This window comes from Sarcophilus harrisii, chromosome 4 (assembly GCF_902635505.1).
Source record: "Sarcophilus harrisii chromosome 4, mSarHar1.11, whole genome shotgun sequence".
Taxonomy (NCBI): Eukaryota; Metazoa; Chordata; class Mammalia; order Dasyuromorphia; family Dasyuridae; genus Sarcophilus; species Sarcophilus harrisii.
Window position 1 is genome coordinate 363915246 of NC_045429.1, and position 18485 is coordinate 363933730.

The 18485-nt window shown below is 38.4% G+C and overlaps 1 pseudogene; it reads left to right on the top strand.

Annotated features, from left to right (window-relative positions):
- Positions 1 to 456: 456 nt before the first annotated feature.
- On the top strand, positions 457 to 17103 carry LOC116423639 (annotated as a pseudogene).
- Positions 17104 to 18485: the final 1382 nt, after the last annotated feature.

The following is an 18485-nucleotide window of genomic DNA, read 5'->3' on the forward strand; positions in this document are numbered from 1 at the left end:
CAGATTTTGAAGTGCTGTAACAGTCTTATCATTTCTCAGAGAATCCAATGATTCCTGGAGTTTCGTCCTATGTCTCAGAGAATCCAATGATTCCTGAGGGTTTTTCAAGTCCTATGTCTCGAGAATCCAATGATTCCTGAGGGTTTCAATCCTATGGCTCAGAGAATCCAATGATTTCTGAGGTTTTCGAGTCCTATGTCTCAGAGAATCCAATGATTCTGAGAGCTTTAGTCCTATGTCTCAGAAATAATGATTCCTGAGGGTTTCGAGTCCTATGTCTCAGAGAATCCAATGATTCCTGGAGGTTTTCAATCAACAATCTTTGATGTCTATGAGTCAAATGCCATAACTGCCACGATCTTTCAATGGTAAGCACAACAACAGAACCACCGATATTTCTTGGGTCTTCTCCTTTGTTTCAAGGTCTGCTCCATCTCTCGGATGGACAATGCGAATATGGCTCGTTGGCTCCCATCTGATTCCTTCTCCACCGAGAGAAAACAAACCCCTCTCCCCAAAGCGGTTAGTCTATCTGGTCCTTTCCATTCACCACTTTCTGGGTCTCTCCACATCACCTGGCGATTATCTAAAGATAGTGGAGCTGCTCGCACTGGACACTGACCTTCCAGTGGGTTATAAAACCTGTCTTCCCACATGCCGGAGCCAGTGCATCTTTGTCAAAAATCAAGAAGTTAATAGTATAAAGAGCTAGATTTAGAAGTTCTCTAGGGTTACCTGTGGCTCCCCCTTTCTTTTGTTTTTGGAGCATCTTAAATCTCTGTTCTTCTCTCCACTTTGCCTGTCCTAGTTGAAAGGTATGCCGTTGGTGTGTAAAATCTTATACCGTACAAAGTGTGCAAAATGTTTCGAAGTATAAGCAGGACCATTGTCTGTTTTTATTGCTTGTGGCACACCCCTGCTTAAAAAACCAAAGTACTCATTTTTAACCCTAATTGCTGTAAAACGTCTCTTCCCCACAGATTGATGGGAATTTTTTCAACTATAAAAGGAGTAAAAACTCCTGTTTTGCCTTCAAAAGTCCATCCATAGGGCAGCACTAACTTCAGCTGCTATTGATCCTCCTACCAGACATTGGTGTCTGCTTTAATCTTGGCCAATGACTGGGCCAATTGGCACCTCTAATGACTGTCCGATCTGCACCAGTGTCTACCAATCCTTCCAATGGAAGGCCATTTATATAGATCATGAGCATAGGTCAGTCAGTTGTTACAGCTGCTATCCAATATATTGCTGGATTTTGTGATCTGAAATCGGAATCTGGGTGACTATCACCAAGCTGCTTATTAGGATTCTGTATGAGTAAACCTGATGCTACTATTTCTCCTGGGTGATAAGTCACATTGTCTCCCTGTATTGGTGACTGGATATTATCCATACATTCCCAGTTTCCACATCATGTGTGGATGGACACTGTTTTGTACATACTCTCAGGAGGTGAAATGGTCAAGCCTACTGTGCCTGGAGGCAAGGGATCCATAGGCTGGAGAGGAACAGATTTCACCTCTCCAGGGGATATCTCAGTTGCCTCAGCTGCATACAACTCTATTCTCCCTAATTGTAATCCCTTTCTCCCATCAGGTTGCTTCCTGGCTGATTGATTGTATAATCCCTTTCTCCCATCATATGGCTTCCTGGCTGATTGGTCATATTGGGGTATTGGCTGTCTAGGCACTCTCTGGGTGCACCATTGGCTGCCATCATGCCCCAAGTGTTTTTGCCTGGGCCCTGGGGCTGGTCCCTCATCCCGTTTCCCTGAACCTGTCTACATTCTGAGGCCCAATGGAAGCCTCTGTTGCATTTTGGACATGGGGTACTGGGTCTTGTTCTCCCAGCCTGCTTTCTCACTCTGGCTCTATGCCAACATTGAGCTTTCAGATGCCCTACTTTACCACACTGAAAGCATTGACTTGTCTCTCTAGAAGTCCCTTGCCAGAAGGGACCCTGTCTACCATGTTGGGATCTTGGGAAGTCTGCATCATAGTCTGGCTATAAAAGGCATTTGTGCCCACTGTGGCACAGCATCATGAACTCCTCTAAAGGAGCATCCTTGCACAGTCCTAGTATAACCTTCTGACACCTCATTAGCATTTTCCTTAGCAAGTTGCCTTATTAAAACATCTGTTGATGAATTTTCCCCATTAGTTCTTGTGATAGCAGTCTGCAAACGTCCCACAAAAGTCAAGAAAGGGTTCATCTGGCCTTTTGTGTTATTTTTTGAAAGGCCTCACCTTTGTCATTTTATTGTGAATCAAGTCCACGCTTTGATAGCATTAGCAAATTTGCCCATATGCTGCTACTGGATAATTAATCTGTGCTGTGACGTTGCATATGGACTATACCTGTAGTAGGTCATAGGTGATCCATCATGAACAGCATTTTGACTATTTTGTTGGGCTTGTATCCTACAGAGCTCACTATTTTCAGAAAGCCACATGTAATTTTGTCCAGGTTCTAGGCATACCCTTGCTATAGATTTCCAGTCATTAGGAGTCAAGATTTCAAAAGCCAAATTCTGTAATAGCATCTTAACATAAGATGATGTAGCCCCATAAAGAGTGCAAGCCTTTTTTAGGTCTTTGATGATTTCTATGTTAAAAGGGCGTATCTTCGACTTTGTTGACCGGAGGCATTAAACTGGGAAATTACAGGAAAGATATGTGGCTGGAGTTCCCTGAACTCCGCCCTTTCTGGCCTTCATTAAGCCCTCTTGTAATCTACCATAATTGGATACTGGGGATGCTGGGGAGGTCTGGTGGTCACTGCCCCCACTGCCCTCCTCCCTCCATCCTGGAGGGTGGAGTTGATGGAGGAGATTCAATCACTTGCTCCTGAGGTGGGGCTGAAGCTGCCTCCTGAGGTGGAAAGTCACCACACCCTTGCTCACTTAAGTCTCCATGCCCTGTGGGGATATGGTCATTAATGTCTTCATTGCCTTTCACCTTAATATCAGGCCTCCCTCTTTGGCTACTCCAAGCGGGAGCAATGGGTTTTTTCCTTCTTCTAGGGATAGGGTTTCTTAATGCTAACTGAATTATATTGTATAAATAAAATACCTCGATGGAAATTGAATGAGGACCGTTTTCATTGTAATATGCAGACATCTGTTGTCCAACCAGGGACCAGATCTCTCAAGAGATCTGCTCCTGCTCTACAAACCAAGGGGAGATGCGGTTTAATGTACCCAGAAGTCTAGCTACCTGTTCCCAAGTTATAAGTAGCCCTTGTTCTTCTATCAGCTTAAGCATGCTTTCTATGGCACCACTCGTGGGTGGGGTTGAAGGGGTTGAAGGGGTTGAGGGCAGGGATGGAGAGGCTTTAGCTAGCATTTGTCCCATTTTAGCCAAAAAAAGATTACTGGTTTAGTTTTTAAGAAAATAAGTTCCCTGTTTGTCTATTAACAATACTCACCCAAGTTCCTGGTCACCGGAGACTTCTTCAGTCCTTGGTTCCCACCATTGGGCGCCAAATGTGAAGATCGTGTATTTTAAAATCAGCAGGAGTCAGGAATTCAGGTTAGGGGAAAATCGTCTCTTTATTCTCAGTGAAGAAGGATCGGAGGTGGAAGAGAATCGGCGATAGCAATGTGTGCAGCTGAGTCAAGAAGCCAGCTAGATCACCAGCCACATGACCAGCAGCCAGGAGAATGGAACCCAGGCCCAATCTCTCCCAGCTTCTCTTCCTGTTCCTCTCTCTGCCTCCACCCACCAAAATCGTCATTTCTTGTACAACACATCAGGACTTGCACAGAGAGTGGGCAGGGATCATTCTTTATCCAATCATGTATATTAATAGAGTATAGTCCAATTACTATTTAGCCTCATGTACTTGGGACCTCAGTGCATCAACTCAAACCTCAGCCCATTACAACAGAGAAATAAAGAAATAGGAAAAAAGTTGTTTTCATCTGTATTCAATCATTATTTATTCTCTCTCTGGAGGTGGGTAGCATTTTCATCAAGTATTCTCTAATGTAGTCTTGGATTATTGCCTTCATCAGAGTAGCTAATTCTTTCAGAGTTAATTCTTTTTACAATGTTGCTTTTATAACATACAGTATTCTCCTGATTCTGCTTACTTCATTTTGTATCATTTCACATAAGGTTTCCCAGGCTTTTCTGAATCCATTCTGCTTGTCATTTCTTACAGCATTCCATCCCATTCCATTCAAATAATATTCCATCACAATCAGATTCTACAATTGCTTAGCCATTCATTCATCAATAAATGGACATCTCTGCAATTTCTAAGTCGTTACCCTCACAGAAAGAATTGCTCCAAATATTTTTGCAAAAGTAGATTTTCCCTTTCCCTTTTTTAAAAATCTCTTTTAATAGTGGAATTTCTAGGTCAAAGGTATGCACAGTTTTGGTATAGTTCCAGATTATTCTCCAGAATGATTGTATCAGTTTAAAATTCCATCAACAGTTCATTAGTGTACCTGTTTTTCCACATCCCTTCTCACCTTTATTTTCCTTTTCTGTCATGTTTGTCAATTTGATAAATGTGACCTGGTATGGCAGACATGTTTTGGTTTACACTTCTCTAAAGAACAGTGATTTAGAGTATTTTGATGTGACTAATGGTAATTTTGGTTTCTTTTTCAGAAAACTGCTTGTTCCAATTCCTTGACCCTTTATCATTTGGAAAATGACTCTTATTTTTATAAATTTTGTCCGTTCCCTATATATTTGAAAAATGATATTTTTATCAAAGAATCTTGTAAATTTCCCCTCAGATCCTTGCCTTCCTTCTAATTTTTGCTACCTGATTTTCATTGTGCAAAAACTTCATATCATTAAAATTATCCATTTTATACTCATGATCCACTCTTTCTTCTTTTGCTTGATCATAAACTCTTCCATTATTTATAGAATTGACATACATTTTCTCATACTCCTCTAATTTATGATATCACCCATCATGTCTAAATCACTGATCCATTTTAATCTAATTTGCTATATCATGTGAGATGTCTAATTTTTGCCAAAGTATTTCCAGTTTTCGCAGCAATTTTTGACAATAGTAAGTTTTTGCTCCCAAAATTGGATCTTTGAGTTTATCAAACACTGGATTACTATGCTACTATCAAAACAATTAGGAACATAAGATAGTAATTACTATATTGTGTTCCTAATTGTTTTGATGATTACCATTTAGTAATATAGTTTGAAGTCTAATATTGCCAGGCTTCCTTCTCTCACATTTCCTCCCTCATAGATTCCTTTGAAAATCTTGAGCTTTTGTTTTTCCAGTTAATTTTTTCCTGGAACTGCAAAACAATTCTTTGGTAGTTTGATTGAAATGGAATTGAACAAGTAAATTTACTTGGTTAGAATTTGTCATTTTTATTGTATTTGCTCAACCTGACCATGAACAAAAACAATTGTTTTGTTTGAAAAGTTGTGGGGTTTATCTTAGCAGATAGAATTCCACATATTTCTGTGGTTTGCAGTTACTTTAAGCAGATTTTCTCTTTCTATCACTTCCCATTGAATTTTCTTATACTTATAATGCTGAAGATTTATATAAATCTATTTTATATCTTGCCACTTTGATAAAGTGATTCAATTGATTTGTTAATTGATTCTCTGGGAATGTCCAAACATACAGTTATACCATTTGAGAATTGATAATTTTGTTTTCTCATTACCTGCTTTTATTCCTTCAATTTCTTTTTCTTATCTTATGGCTAGAATTTAATATGATATTGAATAATAATGTTAAGGGACATGCTTGCATTACCTTTCAACTATTAGGAAAGTTTCTACTCCAGATAATATTTATTCTTGTTTTCAAATAGATACAATTTATCACTTTAATAAAAGCACCTTTATTCCTATGCTTTCTGATGTTTTTAATAGGAATGGGTATTGTGTTCTGTGAAAAACTTTTTCTGCTATCTAATGATGCAATCATATGATTTTGTGGTTTGAGTTTTTGTTGTGGTCTCCTACGATGAAAATTTTCCCAAGATTGCACCAACCCTGAATCCTTGGTATTAATCCCTCTTGGTTAAAGTATATGATTTTTGTGATATATTACTATAATTTCTTTGCCAATATTTTTTTCCATCAATATTTATTAGAGAAACAGATTTGTAGTTTTCTTTCTTTGCTTTTCCTTTCCTTTGTTTAGGTATCAAAATCAGAATTGTTTCACAATAAAAATTTGGTAGAAATTTTTTTCCTTAATTTAAAAATTAAATAGAAAATGGAAATAAAACAAGATAGAAAAAGAAAAAAAAAACAGAAAAAAATTGTCATTTACAGCAGAACATATGGCAGAATTCAAAATAGGTAACAATAAATTTCCATTTCAAGAAAGTATACATAATAATAAAAGCTTGTATTCAAAACTCTCCATCTTTTTCTTTGCTTCCTTGTAGATTTTCTTTCAATCTCTGCTATATACTTTATTCTGTTTTTAATCCTTTCTTTCCCTCCCCCACCTCCTCCAAGCAGGTATATATTTATCCCAAGCAGGTATATATATCCCAAGCAGGTATATAAACATGTATACATATATACCTATACATATAAAATATATGCATACATGTTATGCATTATCTTTTGTCTTCTATCCCTGATAACTCTCCTACTTAACTTCTACCCACTAACTTCCCTTGCTATTACTTAATCTTCCCCACTCAGAATCTCTCCCTCATATCATTTTCCATCCCTGCTAACTCATCTACTTTATTTCTATCTAGTAACTTGTCTTGCTATTACTTAATCTCCCCCACCAAAAATCTCTCCTTGATATCATTACCTTCCTATCCTTTCCCTCTCTTTGTGTTCCTTTCCCATTAAACTATACACCTTCTCCCATTCCTGTTAGCCTACACACTCTTCTATTATATTTAATTTTGCTGAATATAATATTACTGACCACAACCCTAGTTCTTTTGATTGTTGTTATATAGTATTTCAGGATTGTTGTTATATAGTATTTCAGGATCTGCAGTCTCTTATTTTGGCTACTGATAAGTCTTATGTGACTCTAATTGTAGCTCCAGTATATTTGAATTGTTGTTTGTTGTTGTTGTTTATATTTTCTCTTTGATTTGGGGGTTTTGAAATTTAGAAATGATGTTCCTGTATGTTTTCCTTGTAAGATTTCTTTCAGGTAATGAACAGTGTTTCTGCCCCCCCCCAATTTCTAATTTCCTTCTTTCTCACTTCAGAACAATTTTCTTTGATTATTTTTTTATTATAATATCAAAGTTTGTTGAGGGATTTTTTCTTTTGTTCTGTTCTGTTTTCCTGGTCATAGCTTTCAGATAATCCAATAATTTTTGTGTTTTTTTCTTCTTGATCTATAGTCCAAATCTGTTGTTTTTCTTATGAAATGTCTCATATTCTCTTCCACATTTTCATTCTTTATATTATGTTTTATTATTTTTTGGTCTCTTGTAATTTCACTGGCTTCCTTATGCCCAATACTCCCCTGTCACCTGTTGTCTCCTTCTTATTTGCCCCACCCTCCCATCCCCCAACCCTGCCCACTCTTCCTCTCAGCCCTGGTCCCAACCCCATGTGGCTGCCCTTGTCTCTCCTGTTCCTCCCATCGCTCTGTGTCCCAGGTCCCCATGTGTCCTTGAACAATGTGTGGTTTCCCCTCCCATCCATGAGTATGAAGGGCTTCTTTCCTTTCTGTCAGCCAAGAAAGTATGGTATTTTATCTGCCTGCATTGACAAGTTTCAGAGGGGATTAAGGAAGAGTAGGACAAAGATAGGAATGAAGCACCACAAAAATTATCAGCATCTCTTCTCTAATGAAAGAATTTCTGAAGAGAAACTTTGTCCAGGAAGCAGTAGAAGTCAGGATTCTCCTTTGGTGAAGGAGCAGTGAAAGCTCTTTTCACTACAGTTGAAAGGAGGTAAGTAATTCTGATTACTATAATAAAACTGCCTAGACTTCAACTGTTGTAAGAATTAGGAAACAGAGAATGAGGGTTTGAGATGGTCTTTGAGTCAGGGAAAGTCCAACATTACTATACAATCTTCTATAGCAGTGAGGGTTAATTGAAGAGGTCTAGGATGTTAGCTACCCCCTTTTAGAGACACTATCTTTGGGTCATCCCCCAAGTTGCTGTGTGAGGGATGGAATGGGGATGAGAAGAAAGGCAGTGAAGTGAAAAGTGTTTGCATTTAAATAAGACAATGACCAGGCTCTGTTTCTTGCTGTTCCTATTAATGACCACGAGAGGGACACATGCTGATAAGTGAGGTTCCCTGCTGAAAAACCCTCCCAAACCATGGAACATATCTGGGAATCAATAGAGAGACAGGGTATTATGACTGTCTGGAGTGATGGTGTCTCAGATTCACATATCCCCACATATCCTGCATATTAGAAATACAGTGAAACAGATGTTTTTGGGGGCTCAGGTCTCTGCTGGTAGAACAGGTCAGAGGCAGGCAGGATATTGTAATAGAGCCTGTCCTGGGTCCCTATCCTTTGATTGGCTTTGAAGGAATGAAGAGGAGATTCTCCTTACAGAGATACTCCAATAACTCAAATCTCATGTTAGCCAACTTCCTTCTGCCACTGAACTGTGTGATCGTAGATTCTTTTTGATCTCTTAACTTTACTTAATTCAACTATGGGATGAGACAAAATCATAGAATCATAGAATAAGATGACCTTTACTGGGCTTCAGCTTCCTCATCTTTAAGGGAGGGAGTTGGTTTGATTAGATGATCTTTTAAGATCAAGTCCAACTCTAAATCCATGATCCTTTGAGGTGCCTCTCTTTTCCAAGACCTTAGAATTTGTGATCTCAATTGTATGATTTTTTATAAGACTGTATGATCTCCTGGGAATGTATGCTTTCTTCTATCCCTGTTTACCTTCTAAAAAGATATTTATATCACAAGATGTGTGCTGCACTAAACAATATAAATGGATGTGACTACTGACTTCCTAATCTCATTTTCAGATAAGGTACCAAGAATATGACTGCTACTCTTCATCCTTAGGTCCTAGAAATAATCCTGAGGGGGTGTGGTTTTTGAGACACAACAAGAATGCTCTTCAGCAACAATCACCCAAATAGATTTCATTAGATTTTAAAAACAGATTTACTGAGAAAATATTGTAAAATCAACTGGGACAAAACATCATCACCAAGCAAGTGATACACTTTCTTATTTCACATACAAAGGCCCTGAAGAGAGTGAATTCAAATTTTAGCTATGAGATTGTGAAGAGATTTCCCAGCTGGAGCTGAGATGGCAGTGTAGAAGAAGTGCTATAGCTCCCAACATTCCCCTCCAAAAAACTTTAAAATAATTCCTCAAATCAAATTCTAGATCCAACAAAAGAAACTTTCTTCAGTTCAAAACAACTTGGAAGGTCTAAAGGAGTGATCTATTACACAGGGGTGGAGGTTGGCATGGATCCCATGTGGATGCAATACTAATAGTGGGACTTGGTGGTGGTGAAAGCAGAAACAGCAGTTTCAGGAACCTGAGTCAGAGATGATAAGGGTATTAGGCAAGTGATCAGAAAAAGAGTACAGAAGACCCCTGTGCTAGCAGGGGAAATAGAACAATGAGTTCTTTGGCAGCTCCATGGCGTATAGATACTTCAGGCTCACAGTTCAAGGGTAGAGAAGAGCACTTTCAATCACAAGGAAGTATGGCTCTGAGGAGCATAATGATTTTCCATTCAAAGGAATCAGGGGCCTGAAGGAGCAGTATCTATTACAATTCCAAGGGATTAGGGCCCTTTCCTGGGAAAAGTCTTTTGGAAACTGGAGAGTTTGCAGTTAATAAATGGCAAAAGGATATAAACAGACAATTTTCAGATAAAAAAAATTAAAGTCATTTCTGATCATAAGAAAAAATGTTCTAAATTACTATTGAGTAGAGAAATGCAAATTAAGACAACTGTGAGGTACCACTTCACATGCCTCAGCTAAGATGATAGGAAGAAAATAAATGTTGGGGGGGTATAGGAAAACTGGGACACTAATGCATTGTTGGTGTAGGCCAACCATTCTGGAGAGCAATTTGGAACTATGCCCAAAAGGCTATCAAACTGTACATACCCTTTGACCCAGAAATGCCATTTCTAGGTTTGTATCCCAAGGAAATCTTAAAGAAGGGGAAAGGATCCACGTATGCAAAAATGTTTGTAGCAACACAGAAATGTTTGTGGTAGCAAAAAATTGAAAAATGAGTACATCCCTATCAATTGGGGAATGACTGAACAAGTTGTAATACATAAAGATAATGGAATATTATTATTCTATTTTTTTAAATGATGAATAAGCTGATTTTAGAAAGGCCTGGAAAGATTTACATGAACTGATGCTGAGCAAAATAAGCCGAACCAAGAATGTTTTGTACACAATAACAGCAAGAATGTGCCATGATCAACTATGAGATACTTGTTTCTTCTCTGTGGTTCAGTGATCCAAAGCAATCCCAATAGACTTTGGATGGAAAATGCCATCTGCATCCAGAAAAAGAAAACTATGGAGATTGAATGTAAATCAATACATGCTATGTTCACTTTTATTTTTGTTTTTTTATCTGTCCCATGTTTTTTTCCCTTTTGCTCTGATTTTTCTCTCACCACATAATTATGTAAAGTAATGTGTATTAAAAATAAATAAATATATTAGAAAAAATAAATAATAAAAATGAATTTGGGAAATATCTAATGAAAAATAAAAACATATTTTTTAAAAAACGATAGTGCAGAAAGGGTATAACTAAGCTACTGGCCATGAAATTCTTTTTCTCCCTTTGTTCAAACTTCATGAAGCTTGAGATAGAAGCAGTGTAATATTCTAGCTGGCTTTCTGGAGGTCCTCTAAAATGGCCTTGATCTCAGCAAGATAGACACCATGAGAATGGACAACAGTAGAGTCCAAAATCTTTATTGTCTCTTACACAGTCTGTGTCTGTCATAGTCTGACCCAGTCTCAGTCTCAGTCTGAACCAGTCTCCTCCAGCAGTCTTCCAGTCTTCCAGTCTTCCAGTCTCAACCAGTCCCCCCCCCCCCCCCGCCCAGTCTGACTTTGTCCCCAGTTTAAATACCCTATTACAATTATATCATTATAGTAAACTGAGTATGTGTGAACTAGAGAACCATTACATCACCATGCTAAATACTAAGTACATGTATAATAGAGAACCATTATCTCATCAATTCCACTGAGTTAACACCTTGTTTCAAGTATACTTTTCCAGAGTTCAGACTCTCTACAAGGCAGGACATGAATAATGAATAATTTCTCTGGGAATTTTTCAATGAGGAAGGGGGCTTTATGTTTGTATATAGTATATTAACATAACTGGTCCACCTGCTACTCTGTTGTTTGCTTTGTCTTTTTACTGACTCGTCACTTCAAAATATGAAATTGGGAAATATCTAATAAAACAAACAAAAACATATTTTTAACCCTAGAAAAGTCAGTTAACTCTAATTGCCTCAAAATAAAAAAAAAAAAAGAGTTGGCTGGATCAGTTCACAACTCCACCAACAACACATTCGTGTCCCAGTTTTCCCACATCCCCTCCTACACAGCTATTAAGAGTTAAGTGTCTGAGTCTGGATTTGAACTCAAGACTTTCTCACTCCTGAGCCAGTATGTATCCCCTGCACCATTCACCTGCCCCTTCTAAAATTTCTTCTAACTTTCTTTGCAAGATTGCTTCTTAACTATACTCATTTCAAGGGCATTGCTCAGAATCTTCCTAAGTCCTGTGTCTACAGCTACTAGCTTCTATAGACTTTGCTATAGATTCTGGTCACCAGTATAAACTATGTTGGGACCTCTGAATTTCCTTAAATCACAAGGTTACCTGGGTCCTCCTATTGATGCGGGAAAGATTCCAATCTTTGATTCCCAACCCCCCTAGCTAATGTAAATTACCCTTTGACTCACAAATCCTGGTCCCTTTGAATTCCAATAGAAGGTCTGGACCTGTCCCAGCCCCACCGGATCTAGCCAACTTTGGGGCTACACCCCAAAGCCCCTCGAGCTAAGTCTCCGACTTAAAAGGACCACACTGGGAACCCTCTTGCAGAGATTCCAAACATGGTCGCCATGAGGACCCTCTGTTCACTGGACCCTCTATCCAGTGCCTCCTTATCTCTACCTTCACCTATCTCTACTTCTAAACTCAATAATAAACCTCTTTATTAATCTAGCTCTCTGGGCCAATAAATGCTTTTATTGGGAATCGTGCAGACTTCTAGACCTCATATACGCCATATCCTTAGGCTGAATCTAAGGGGTTGCAGGGGAACTCTGTTTGACTCCTGTACCCCAAACCTGCCATTAGACCTTAACTAAACCCTAATTTCATTTAGGTACCCCAAATGTAGACCTCAACATGTGGTCTACACTCAACATTTGGTTCCTGACCTCAACACTATCACAGAAAATATGTTCATCAAACATCAGTAAAGAATAAACAACAAAAGACTAGGGTGAGCATTTGCTCAGAGCCCTCATGGCCAGATGGGAGATAGCTTCTCACACAAATCTACAGCTCAAAGTAGTCCTATCTTGGCTAGTGAGTGATTCCCTACAAGATATGAGGCAAAAGATAAAAGCCTTTACAAATCCATGCCAAAGTAAAAAGCAAACCACAAACAGTTTTTCTTTCATTGAAATATTTGTTTACATTGGCCTTCCCATAAAGTACTAGATCAACACACACTATTATCATAGATTATATAACCACATTGGAGAGAGTTCATTCTGCTGCCTGCTGAGTTCCAATAGGTTTGATTCTATGAAAATCCTTTGAAGTTTCTCTCTTCATTTACTACCTTCTCTACAAGCCATATGCTACTTGACATAAAAGAAGACTTAGAGGGCAGACAATTTTTGGCTTCCTTACATTAACATATTTTCTGATAGAGTGGAGCTTTGAGGACAAGTGGCTATCAGAAGGGAATGAACATATTGGACAGTCATTTCTGGGAAGACCAATGTTAAGTCTCTTCATTGATAAGTTTCCAAGGGGAGAGACAGCAGTACACATTAACAGAGCTCCATAAAGGGCTCTGTTTTTGAATCCCCAGCAAAGGATAAACCTCACTCAGAAGAAAGAAATGCAGAAAACATAGATTTCTCTCTCTGAAGCTGTGAGGAGGGAACTAGCTAAGAAAGGCAAAGGTATCTGGATTCAGGTACTGAAAGGACAGGGATAATGAAGTTCTAGGTTTCAGGCCTCGATCAACCAAAGAGCAAAATTAAGTCCAAGGTGGAGGGTCCAGACAGGGATATGCTGGGGCTGTTGACACTAGCTTCCAGTTGGCAAATCTTCAGTTGGAGAATTTATGCCTTGGAAATCTACCAATACTATCAATCAGAGGTGCATTTATTATTTTGTTAATTGGACTTATTAAAGTGTTGGAGAAAATATGTGTAATGCAGATTAAACTTAAAAGTATGTTTGACATAAATAATATCAACATTGTATTAGGAATAATTTAAAATATGTGTAGTCATATACACATACACTCCATGAAAACTAATTGTGAAACATTTACCAGCAAAGGAGATTAAGATATTGCTAGTCTGGAATCAGTATCTGAGGAAGTAGTTTGGGAAATGAGAAGTGGGTCTCTCTTTGCAGCGACAAATATTTCTCTTTAGAAAGATAATGATCTGACTCTGTATATTGCTGTAACTGATGTTGGTGACCAAAGTAGGAAGAGCTGGTAAGTCAAATTTTCTGCTACCCAATTTTCCTCTTCACCTCAAGGTGAAATCATCAGAGAAATAAGGAACTTGAACTGTCCTGAAGGTGATAGGAGTTTCTTGTCTACATCAGACTTTGGACAGCTGATTTCTGAGTCCTTGAATAAGTTGGAATGGGAAGAAGTTGAGGTACCAACCCCAAAGTATGGAAATGGTTGCATTTGATCTATGTTGTAGGAGAGGAATTATGGGTTTTTTCATTACCCCATATTTATGTGGCTTCCTAGGATATCATGGGATAGTGAAAAAAACCCAAAAATTAAAAAATTAAAAACCTCAGAATCAGCTCAGAATCACTTCCCCAAATACAGGAAAAATAGAGTTTCTCCAGTAAAGAATGCCCCATAACCAAGTCTGGGTGAATCCTAGAGGATGATTCCTCTAATTTTTTAAAGTCTTTTCATGTCCCTAAGATGACTTGTGGATTGACAGTTAGTGAGTCTGTGTGGATTTATCTTCTGCAGATGTCCTATATTTCTTCCAGACTGGGAATGGGAACACTTACCAGATCTTTTGTGACATAAGGTCTGGAAGAGGTGGCTGGACCCTGGTGCCCAATATGCATGAGAGCTTGGCAGGGGATTGCACTGAGTGGGGATCGCTGGTCCAGCCAGCAGAGGAACAGACAAGACTCTCCTGAAGGTGATGGAAACTGGGCCAATTATCTCACCTTTGGATCTGCAGAAACTGCTAGCAGTGATGACTACAAGGTATGATAAACTTTCTATCTGAAGGCCAAATTCTTGGCTGAATGAGCGTTTGAATGATTTACCTACAGATTAGTCCTGAATTCTCAACCCCCTGCTCTTTGTTCATTTATGGGGTGAGTTTTACCTGTTAGGATTGAGCTAATTATGTGGAGGAGATTTTAGATGTGTTTGGTTTTATCCCAGCAGCTAGAAACTGAAGAGTAGATGATACATGAAAAGTGTCAATTTAAGTTTGATGTCAGGAAAAAATACTGCCTAATACTTACAATTGTTCAACAGTGGAATGAGCTATCTTGAGAGGTGGTAAGTTCTCCTTCTTTGAAGGTCATAAAGCCAAAATATTTCTTAGTACATATGTCATCATAGTGAATCTTTTGTATATGTGTAAAAAAAGATGGTTGTTGAGATTTCTTCTATCTTTCAAATTCTGTGATTCTGTGTTCTCTCAGTTTTCCCACATGTATGATCAGTGGAAATCTAAAGCTCCTGGTCAAGTAAATTAGTTTCATTTCAAGTCCTAATGCTACTTCTGGGAAACCCATTGAGAAGATGACATTGGTTCTGTATCATTTTTGTTGCTCCTACTTACAATTGATTCATTTTTTTTTATTACTGACTGGAGTCACCATTCTATCTCTGAACTTAGTCCAGAAATTCAGATGTTTTATAATTAGTTAAGGTTAAACATCCAGTTTTCCTGCTAATCACTCTTCTATTCTTAACTCAAGGAATTCTAGTGAATAACTGAGAGACTGGTGTAGAATCTTTACACCACCAAGCTATCCCTCAAGCGTGTCTGCTTTGCTTTTCAAAGAAATCTAGTCCACTATTTTTTTTTTATCTTTACAGATGAACTTAAATGACCACTTTTTAGTCATAGGTAAAATGGAGGAAGTTGTTGCTACTTCCACACTCCCAACTTCTAATTAATCATATTGTTCCCCATACCTTAGTTATGTAACCAAACATCTTGTCCCCAAACAGATGATGTCCCATATCCTGGTGCATTCTCTGTTCTGATATTATAAAAATGAGTTTAGTCCTCATCTAAGGTTTTTTGACTAAAGCAAAGTCATTGACCCGTACTATTGGCAGAGAGCAATCCTATTAGTAATGAAATGTTATCCTGCTTGGAGAGAATATGCCTCAGTCTATCTTTGTTGAATTTTGCTCATGACACAATTTGGCTAAAGCTCCTGTTGTTCTCTAGAACCCAGCTAACTACGACATCCAGGCCAAGAACTTGGCCATCTAGTGTATGCCCAACAAGTCTACACTGCAGCAATGGAGAAATAATTCCCTGCTGAGATATCATACCTCCACTAACTTCGAGAATCTGGAAGGGAACCTGTTTAATGGTTCTTTGTGCCAGGCGGGTAATGAGAATTCTTAGGAAATGGGCTCAATAGGATCTCCAAACAGCTGTTCTCATGTTGTCACTTTCTGTCTTCTGAAGTGGTATCCAATGAAATATAGGGCTGGCAAGTGTTGGACTGACAATGGTCCTGCTTTACTTGTCATCTATGACTTTGGTGATACCAAAAAAACTGTGAAGTATCACTCTCTACTTGGCTTGAGTGAGTGTTTGTTATTTGAGTTATCTAACTGGAACCAGCTCAATCTTTGCAGAAGAATTTTTGTAGAAGTTTAACAGTTTATGTAATGCTCTACATCCACAATTCTTCATCTCAGCCAGCAAGGAAGGAGGTGCATTTAACTATCTCTTCTTGGTATTTCATCATGTATTTTTGAGAGATGTTTTGCCTTCTGACAAAACTAGGAGCTCCCCCCTACTAGCAATGAGAAAAGTCTGCCTTGGTATTCTAGAATATGGTGGAGGAGCCTGTTTTCCTAATCCCACTAAGCTTTGTATTGTAATGGTGACACGCCCATAAAAAGATACCATGGTTTTCCTACAATACTCAGTCAAACAAGGGACTCCACTAAGGCCTAAGGCTTAGTTGAAATTTCTGCTGATGTCTTTGTATTGGCCCTTTTTGGCTTAATCTGTGATTGTCAAGTGTGAGGCCCTGTTCCCAGTTGGGCTTGCTCTAAACCATTATAGTGTTAAACCATAAAGTTCTAAGATACATCATTCAGGGAACTCCATAGCTACTTATTGGAAGCTAATTTCTGAATTTCTGTCTTTCACACTGATCACCCCAGTGCTCTTGTGTCTCACCACAGAATTGGTTGTGTGTGGAATAGAGAGATAAGGTGAAAAACTTACAGGAATGTGTGAATTCTTTTTCTGTATTTTATTTTCATTATTTCTGCCCATATTTACTTGAGCCTTGGCCAGCTATAAACACTTAACCTGAGCTGCAACAATCAATTAGATGCCTCCCCGCCACCCTTCTTAATGCTCTCTTACTTGTGATGTAATTCTTGTATAAAAGCTGTGCATCTTTACTACTTCTTTAGCCCTCCTACCACAAGCTTTCTCTTTCCCTTATCTTGTGATGGGATGCTTCATCTTCTGGAGGTTTAATAAACAACCCTTCTGCTTTCTACTTTGAGTGATCTCTGAGTAGTCATTTTGCGTAAGGGTCTTCTACATCCCACACAGTTGGAGACTTTGTGCAGTTCAAGGTACATAATAATGAAAGAGCAGCCAATGCCCTGTGTGCTGGAATTTGAGTCACTGATGTAACAGTGAAATGTGAGTCCTGGGACCCATCAGAGGATTTGGAGAGTGGTAACTGGGACAGCTCTGAGCCTAGGGTGTCAAATAGAACCTTACATTAACTCTTAGCAGTCAGTCCATTGTAAAGAAAAAATGACAGAAGACAAAGAGAAAGAAGAGAGAGAGAGAGAGCAATAATAATAATGGCTAGCAGCTATATAGTGCTTTAAGATTTACAAAGTCCTTCATACATAGTCTCATTTGACATTTACAATGACCCTGTGTAATAAGTGGATTATTATTTTTTCCACTTCATTGATGAAAAAAACTAAGACTAAGGCAATTGCAGTCACTTGCAGAATCGTAGAGCTGCTTAAATAGAAGGAAACATTTAAAATATATAACACATCCTTAAACCTGAGTCAAAGTCATCCACCAATGTACGCAGTGTGTTTGTGGAGGGGAGATGGAATTGGAAGGCATGGATAGAAGGAAGAAGTAGAGTAAGCACAAACTTCAGAAATCTAACAGCGAGAGATAAGTAGAGAAATAAATCCATATGTCTAAAAGAATTCATAGTGCTGGGCTGCAATTTTAATGCCTTTGGTCTCTTTAGGAACTATTTACTTTATGTGCTACCTGCTTGATGGGACCACTCCTCTTTTGGATCTCTCCAATATCTTCCTTCATGAAGTCCTTTCTGTATTACTCTTGGGATGTGGGAAGCCTATGTAGCACTTTCAGTAAAACAGTAACATTGAGTTTTATTCAAGACATACAAGTCTCTGACACTGAGGTCTATAAAGCTATGCAAACTTATTTTATGGACTAATAATCCTCTCCAGTGATAAAAGGCTATAGAAGATAATTTAGTTGAGACAGTCTTTAAAGGGTTTTAATTCTCCCACACTACTAAAGAACAAGACATATAAGCCCAGAGAGATCATTATAAACAAGAGTGGATTCCTTTTTCCTCCAATCAACTCTCAGCATCAGAATTCTTTTTTCAATGAGTTCCTAGAAGCATGAATGTGTTCCCCACACTACTCCATCCCACCCCATCCTTACATCTGGTTATTTTCTCAATTTGGATTTTAATTATATTTCTCTTCGTCTCAGTCTCTTCTCCATTTAATGGGGCTTCTGGGCTCTTTTTAAAAAGATATCTTATTTTTGCCCAATTACATATGAAAACAATTTTTTTAATATTCATTGGGATTTTTTTTAAGTTCCAAACAACCTGATGTAGGTTACAGATGTGCAATTATGTAAAACATTTTCATATTACTAATTATGTTAAAGAAAACTAGGAAGAGAGACAGAGAGAGAGAGAGAAAGAGAGAGACAGAGAGAGACAGAGAGAGAGAGAGACAGAGAGACAGAGAGAGAGAGAGAG